This window comes from Tetrao urogallus (assembly GCF_951394365.1).
Source record: "Tetrao urogallus genome assembly, chromosome: 21".
Classification (NCBI taxonomy): Eukaryota; Metazoa; Chordata; class Aves; order Galliformes; family Phasianidae; genus Tetrao; species Tetrao urogallus.
In genome coordinates this window covers 4,832,332-4,839,856 of record NC_136834.1, presented here as the reverse complement: position 1 = coordinate 4,839,856, position 7,525 = coordinate 4,832,332, and positions in this window count along the sequence as shown.

Below are 7,525 nucleotides of genomic sequence, written 5' to 3'. Positions count from 1 at the left end.
GCGGAGCCCCGCGGCATGGGCCGGGCCCGCCAAGTCTCGGGGTGCGCGCCAGCGCCTCGCCTGAGGTGAACTGCGCGGGGCGGGAACGCGCTTTGCTCTGTGGTGAGTGTCAGCGTTTGCTCCAAGCTGCGTTTATTTAAACGATTGAGCGTTAGATTTTAGGGCGAGTTAGCTCGCTTTAAGGGTGATGTGGGGACTCGGCGCCACCATTGGCGTGCTATTGGCTCTGCAGGTGCTCAGAACGGCGTTTCCTGCAAGATCACTGCAGGTGCTCTCGTGGATCTCCTGATCCTGGAGCAGAAACGCTCTCTCACGCTGACACTCATCAGTTTGTTGATAACGGCGTGCACTCAGGAATAGGACAGCATGACCATAAAGCACCATTCCTTTTCCTGCTCACCCGTGAATGCTACCCAGAGCCCTGCAGCTCCAAAGGGCTCTGCACAACAGGCACTGCTTACAACTTATAAAGACCAAAAAGACCAAAAATCTGAGGGAAAATCCACAGCATCCCAGCTGCTGCCATTATAAAGACCTGCCCAAAGCCAAACTTCTCATGAACGATTTTCCAATCGTGTTGCAGGGAATCTCTTTTTGCCCACTGGATGCCGCTGTTACACAGAAAGAGTCGCAGGCTGCAGGCTTCTGCAGGCTTCTGCCCCAGGCACTTCACCTTACAGGCGTGCAGGGCCAGCCAAGCTGCATGGATTCAGCCCTGTTAACGAGCCTTTATTAGGGTATAACTCCACGTTTTGCAGCTCGCTGAAGTGCATGTGAACCTGTGATGTGAGTCTTGGGCCATGCCTTGCCCACACGATGGCAATTCCAGCAGCAGAAATCTAGAGATGTTTTCTGAAGATGATTGAACAGGATTTTGGAACAAAATATACGCTGTTGGGGGGAAAACAGGCTGTGCAAGATGTGTCTTCAGGTCATATATAGGACGCTTTCCTCAGCAGCCATGTTCTGCCTATTTTGCATGCTTAATATCTGAATTTGCATGCAAAAAGACTGGCTCGGAATTATCTCCTTAAAAGCAAAGCCTGGAAATGGCACCTTTCTCTGATTCATGTATTACAAATCTGTGCTGAGGTTATGATTACGCCTTGTGGTTATGCCTTCAGAGGCAATGACCTGGATAGAACAAAAAAGATATGTGAGGCTTCCACACTTTAGTGAGAACTGCAGTATTTCAAACTCAGCTGAGTCTCAGAACAAGCCATAAACTGACCTACATCCAATACTCAGCTTTGGGAATTAACTCTGAGGAAGTCCAATTCCACATCTAGGTCTCTCCTCTGAAGCAAATGGAAGCACAGCCTAATAGAATCCATACCCAAGGGGAATCCCTCTTTGTTCCTTGCCAACAACTTTTAGCACTAAAAAACAGCAATCCTGATTTCTTTAAACCATATTTCTTACTGGAGAAAGTATGACTTCAGGTCAATACAGATTTCAGGGTTTGAATCTTTGAGATTCTAAGAACTGAATGATTTCCTTTAATCCCGAGCCTTGGCCTTTTGGGAACTAGTCTAAACAACAGGAGATTTAAAATAAACCAAGAGTCTTTTCAAAGCTAATAGGTGTATATGTTAAAAGGCCTGTGTCTATCCTGGGATGCCATCTGTATCCAATAAACCTAAAGGCAAATAAGGCAACTGATAAAGAACAGGCAAAGCACGAGTCCAGCTCTGTGTGACATGCAGGGGTGTAAATCTGATAACTCTTGAATTTGGTGGAGATTTTCCAGCTTTAAAATAGTGTAATTAACAGTAATGTAGTATAATTGGCCTGTGACCATTAAATAAATTATTCAGGCAAGTAAGACCAAGGCAGTGATATTGTTTTTAACATTTTGCAGTGGGTATTTGAAAAAGTGATTGGAAGGGTTCCCAGCACACTGTGGAACTTGTCTGCATTCGTTTGTTTAAAAAGAATGTCTAGGGAAGGTGAAAGCCGCCTCTTTGGTTCAGAAGAGGACATGCTTACTTTGATTCATACATTAAATATTAGTGCTGTGTGTGTTGGACTGTTCTACCCATAAATAAGGAGCAATACCACCAAAAATTGGGAACAGCACTGCTAGTTTCTGTTGACAACATGAGGACTCATCTGTGCCAGATTCCGTCTTGCTATTACACGGTCATTTTCACAAATACAAATGAAGTGCAAAATAGTACCGAGGAGCACGTAGCGTTCTAATCCCATATAGGCTGAAAGACGATGGAAGGAATGTATCTTCGTTCTTTTGCTATGAACTGATGGACGTGACAGGGTCCTTAAGAAAGTTAGCCCTTTCCCTGACTTCCACCCCACCCATTTCAGCAGATGCACACCTAGAAGCAAGAGGGAAAGCTGCATGATAAAAACAGGCAAATGGTCATTCAGTTACTTAATCTAGCCTTAAAGTTGGAGGATTCCAAAATCAGAAATGTCTTCTCTTTTTAACATTTATTTGTCACGCTGGATGAATGTGGCATATGGAATTCTGCAATGGAAGTCTGTCCATGCTGCTATAATTAGCTAGCAATGGTGACAGCAGGCAGCTTTGCCTCCTTATTATCTTAAGATTCTCAGTGCTGTATTATGCCATGAATTTCTACCACATCAGAATGCTAATGCATGAGAAAGCTTGTGAGTGCAGCATCCTGCAGCATCAACATAGCCTTCAATATCCCAAAGTGATCCCAAGTGTGACTGCAGTGAAGTCAGTGGGATTACATCAGCAATTAATCGAGATTTTGCCTTCTTTTCTCAGCCACAGAGTAGAGAAGGAAGCTGATCTTCCATTTTTCCTGCTTCTGCAATTACTTGAGCAACTTACTCGTGTACCTGTGATCAAGTTCTGCATGGCTGTAGATGAATATTTGACACTGAATCTCCCTGCAAGGAGAACAAGGTTTTTGTGCTTGTCTGGCTGTACTTAGTATGCTGTGTACACAGTCCTTGTATGAAATAGGCAGATTTGCAGCAGGAGAATTAAACCCTTTTGGAAAATTCTGTCACTTTTTAAAAGTAAACACATGAAAAGCAAGCACACCCTTTCAATCCTTAACAAAAGCAGGCAGCCCATTGCAGGTCCAGGTTTAGAGATCACTGCAGACATTAGCTTTGCTCATCTGCAAACCAAGCCATGAAATCCTATTGCTGGTGCAGACACTGGGGAACTTGTCAGAAGGGACACTGCATCTTTGCTACAGGAGCATCTGAGCAGGCAGATGAACAAGGAGCGAGGAAAGATGGGAGCAAACTGGAAGCTTTCAGAGGTAAAAAGCTTGAGTATCATCCTAACTGTCCAATGCTGCGTTCCTTGGGGCACTCAGCAGTGCTCTTTTGAACCCACCATTAACAGTCCTTCATCTCGAGAAGAGGGCCTTGAACTTGTATGCACCAAAGGGGTTTTTCCCTTTTCTAAATTATACAAACAGAGCTTGGAGAGCTGCTTTCCATGAGGTTTGTTACTTGGTGTTATGTAAGAATGAGAGCTTGTGTGATTATAATTTCTTCTTGAGGTTGGGCTTGCAGGCAGTGCTGGCTAGAACATGCATTTTCGTGCGAGAGCCGAGTGCCTGCATGCCAAATGGGCTGTTTGTGTGTACAGCCACAGGATCTATGAGACTAACAGGCACTTGTGCAGATTTTATCTCCAAATATGGCCTCTGTTATTAGTGCAGGGAAGAAACAGGCAATAGTACTTTGATTCCTTTATGCTGCTCAGACAAGTAGAGCTGGAAATGCAGGCAGGTAGCAGTTCTCATATCTAGAGGTCTTTCTGTAACTGGTTTAATATCAGCTTGATTGTTGGCTGTGGAACTCTTCCATACACTAAACCAGAATTGAGGTGTGAATGGCCATGGCCTCGAGGAGCTTATCCCCAAGCAGGCTTGGTAACCAAGATAGCTGGGCCAGCATGCCATACTGAGGCAAAAAGTGTGAAAAATACATTATGAGAAATGGCCCCATTGGTTCCCTATGGAACAATCTAATGGATCCTAATTAGAAGCTGTCACTTCTTGTTACAGGAAGGAAGGAATGGTTCAGCTTTCCCACCTTTGACTGTTGGAGAGGCTGAGATGAAGGCTGCTCCTGAGAGCAGTTTAATTTAAGGCTCTCATTTGCTAAATGTTTGTACCCCTCATTTCTTATACTGGACACCTGTTCATCCTATGCCCTCCAATATTTGAGCACAGATACTTTGAGTGTGTCTACCTGGATGTCAATTGCAAGTCCCACAAAGGATTTTGGTTATAATTAGAGTTGCTTAGTTGCATAAAAAGGGTTGTGGATGTTGCCAGTTTGACAGGTAGGTTTATAAATACAGCTGTGAAACTGCTCTCCCTAAACAATAAAGCCTCCCCCCTGTATCCTCCTAGCACAAAAGTACATTTCTTACAGGCATTTTTTTCCAGACAATTCTTGGCAGCATTTACATAACCTGGTTGAAAACACTCCTGCAGCCAATTAGATGCCTGATCTGAAATCCAAAGCTCTGATTAAAGTGATGGACCATTCCAGGACTGTAATATCTGTACAGATGGTTAATATGCATGGCTTGCTCTCCAGGGGAAAAAAGTGGCTTGTTTTTTTTTTACAAGTACCTACAGTCTGAGCTTTCCAATGGGAAGTGCTGTTTCGTTCAGATTATTATTTGAAAGCCATCATCAGATTAGAGGAGGCAAAGGGAGATGATCAGATAATCCCTGAGGCACAAAAGATTTTGATATGGATTTCAAGAGCGCTGTCACCTGTGGTCAGTTTTCACAGCTCAGGGTGCTTCTCCTCTGCACTTTCATAGAACACTCAGGCTCAGTAGCTGTGCACCTCAAGAAATGTGGGGTGTTGTAGCAGTGTGTGAAAGGAAGGAGCTTCTGAGCTGGCTTCTCAAATGATGGGTGACCTACTGGTAAACCCTGATCTCGCTGGGTTTGTTTAGCTTTCCTTGAAAATTAGAAAACATCCTAGAGGAACAGAGAAGAACAGCTCCTGCTGCTGTGGGCCCTGAGATCTCTCTATACATAATGTGGAAGAACAGGACCAAAAGGAAGGATTTCTGGCTGCTGGGGATATGGGTTCTATTTACAGTCTGCTGGAACTCCAGTAGCAGGCTGCACAGCTCAAACAGCACAAACACTGACAGAGCACGAGTGAGAAGCAAACCCTTTTGCTCTCTGCTGGGCTGCAGTTTCCCTGGCTCTGTATCTGGTGCAAAAATACAGAAGTAAAACTGTAACTGAGTTTCTTACAATGGTAGAATAGTTAAAAGTGATAGATTGGAGTGACTTTATCAGTGGAAGTTCTCAGATTGGCATCCCTTAATTCAGGATTTTAACCTTTTCCAGAGTCCTCTTTGTCAAAACCTCAGGAATCCCCAGCATTTCTCAGGCAGGAACCAGCACATGAGGAAGTAATTAATGAGAGCAGGGAAGGAAAAGAAAAAAAAAAGAATGTGCTGAATAGATGCAAAGCTGAGACTCAAATCCCTCTTTCCCCAGGCTGCCTTCTCAGTCCTCAAGATGCAGACAAAAGGCATTCCAGCTCCTGACAAACAGCCTGGGGAGATGCTGAAGCATCCATCAGCCCCACGGGACATTCCTGATTTCTGCAGAGGAGCGTTTGGACTGAAGGCTGGCTGATGCACAGGGGCTGTGCAGTGTAGGTGGATACCTGAATCAGCAGCAAGGTTATCCCTGGTCCCACGTGAAATGATCTGGCAGGCATAGGTTGAGTGAGCATCACGTTAGAGAAGTTCTGCTTTTCAGAAAGGCCTGAGCACTACATTTCAGCTATTTTGTGTTTGAGTGTTTCAATACAGAATACTCAGTTAATTCCCTTTGTAAAAAGTGTGTTTTTTTCTGGAAGCTGTGCACGAGTGACGGTTCTCCAAATCTCCCACTTTCCTGTAGGCTGTTTCTCCCTCGTGCTGGCATTCACCTCAAAAGATGTATCAATTCCATTGAAAGTATTTGTGTATGGGAACTGCTGCGTCACGGCCTGAAGCTCTGATTGATCACCTGAGGTGAGCCATGAGTCAGCCAGAGGAGCACAGGTGAAGGCAATTCACCTGTCCTAGACCTATTTAAGAGCTGGCTACCACTGGGGAAGGATCTTACCTGGAGATCCTTTCTTCTGGTGCTTTCTGTAGGTGAGCCTAGCTTACAGGTAAACCTTCCATTTATTCTCCTTATTATCATGGTCTACTTCACATAACTCTCATTTATTTTGTGATTATAACATCTTAATATCCATTGATTATACAGTTTGTAAAGAGTAACTTCGAAAACATAGCTGTTTTGGATAAATCATAACCTTACAGGATGCCGTGCCTCTGTATCCCCATCTGCAGATTATGGAGACATTCTGCTATTTCCCAGCAGTACCACAAAGCTCCTTTGATTAACATTTGTAAAACTGTTCCTGACTCTTAGATGGGAATTGCTGCTGAAGCATTAATGGTTATGATTTTTGCTTATTCTCCAGATGCCTGAAACGTGGAACTTGGCAGAACTCCAGAGGAAGCATCCTTCTGAGCTCAGATAAGGGACAAGCCAACCTGGCAGCTGGGCTGCTGGTGCAGGCAAGGTTCATTACAAACCTGGGGGCTTCAGCTGAGCTCAGCAGACAGCTGTGCTGTGCAGGAGGGCTGTTCTCTCCTGCCCCTGTCCAGCTGAGCATCGTCACCTGCCTGGGTAAAACAGGTCGGATTCTGCCAGAAGGAAGCAGCCCATGTAGAATCATAGAACCAGTTGAGTTGGAAGGGACATTTAAAGGTCATCTAGTCCAACTTCCCTGCAATGAGCAGGGACACATAGTGCTAGATCAGGGTGCCCAGAGCCCTGGCCAGCCTACCCTTAAAAACCTTAAGGTTTCAAGGCTGTTTCCCTTGTTAACTAATGCCAGTGTCCCTCATGATAGCAACAAGTGCCCACCACGTAGGCTTTGGGCTCCTCGGCTTGTTTATAAAGGGGAGGGGAAAGCAAACACGTGGGAGAAGTTGGTTTGAGTTGTTCCCGGGTGGGAGCAGGGATGTCTGCTTTACTGCTCGCAGTGGGCTCGGCAGGCGGCCGGGAGAGGTCGGAGGGGCCGAGGACTCCGTGCCGGCTTTGGGGGCAGCGGGGGCACTCTCCCAGCCCCGGGACTCTCTCCTAGCCTCGGGACCTCCGCTTCCTCCCGGCAGCCGCAGGCGGGGAGGGAAGCAGAGGGGAGGGAGCAGCAGCGCTCCTCATCCCACGGCTTATTTTTTCCGGTCGGTGCTGGAGAGGGGGAGGTGGGACAGCCCTCCCCTCCTCCTTCTGCAGCACATGGGAAGCAAAAGTTTCTCTGCTGCTGCTGCTTCTCCTTCTGGTCCCCCTCTGCCGGGTCCCCCCGGTCCGGACCCCGCCGAGGTTCGCCGCTGAAGGATGCGGCGCGGCTCGAACGGCGTTGGGCTGCGCTGCGCTCCGCCGGGCGATGAGGAGTAAACCGCTTTTGGAGCATCTTCCGCTTCTCCGAGGGCTGGGGAGGAGTGAAGGCGAGACTTGGATCGAAT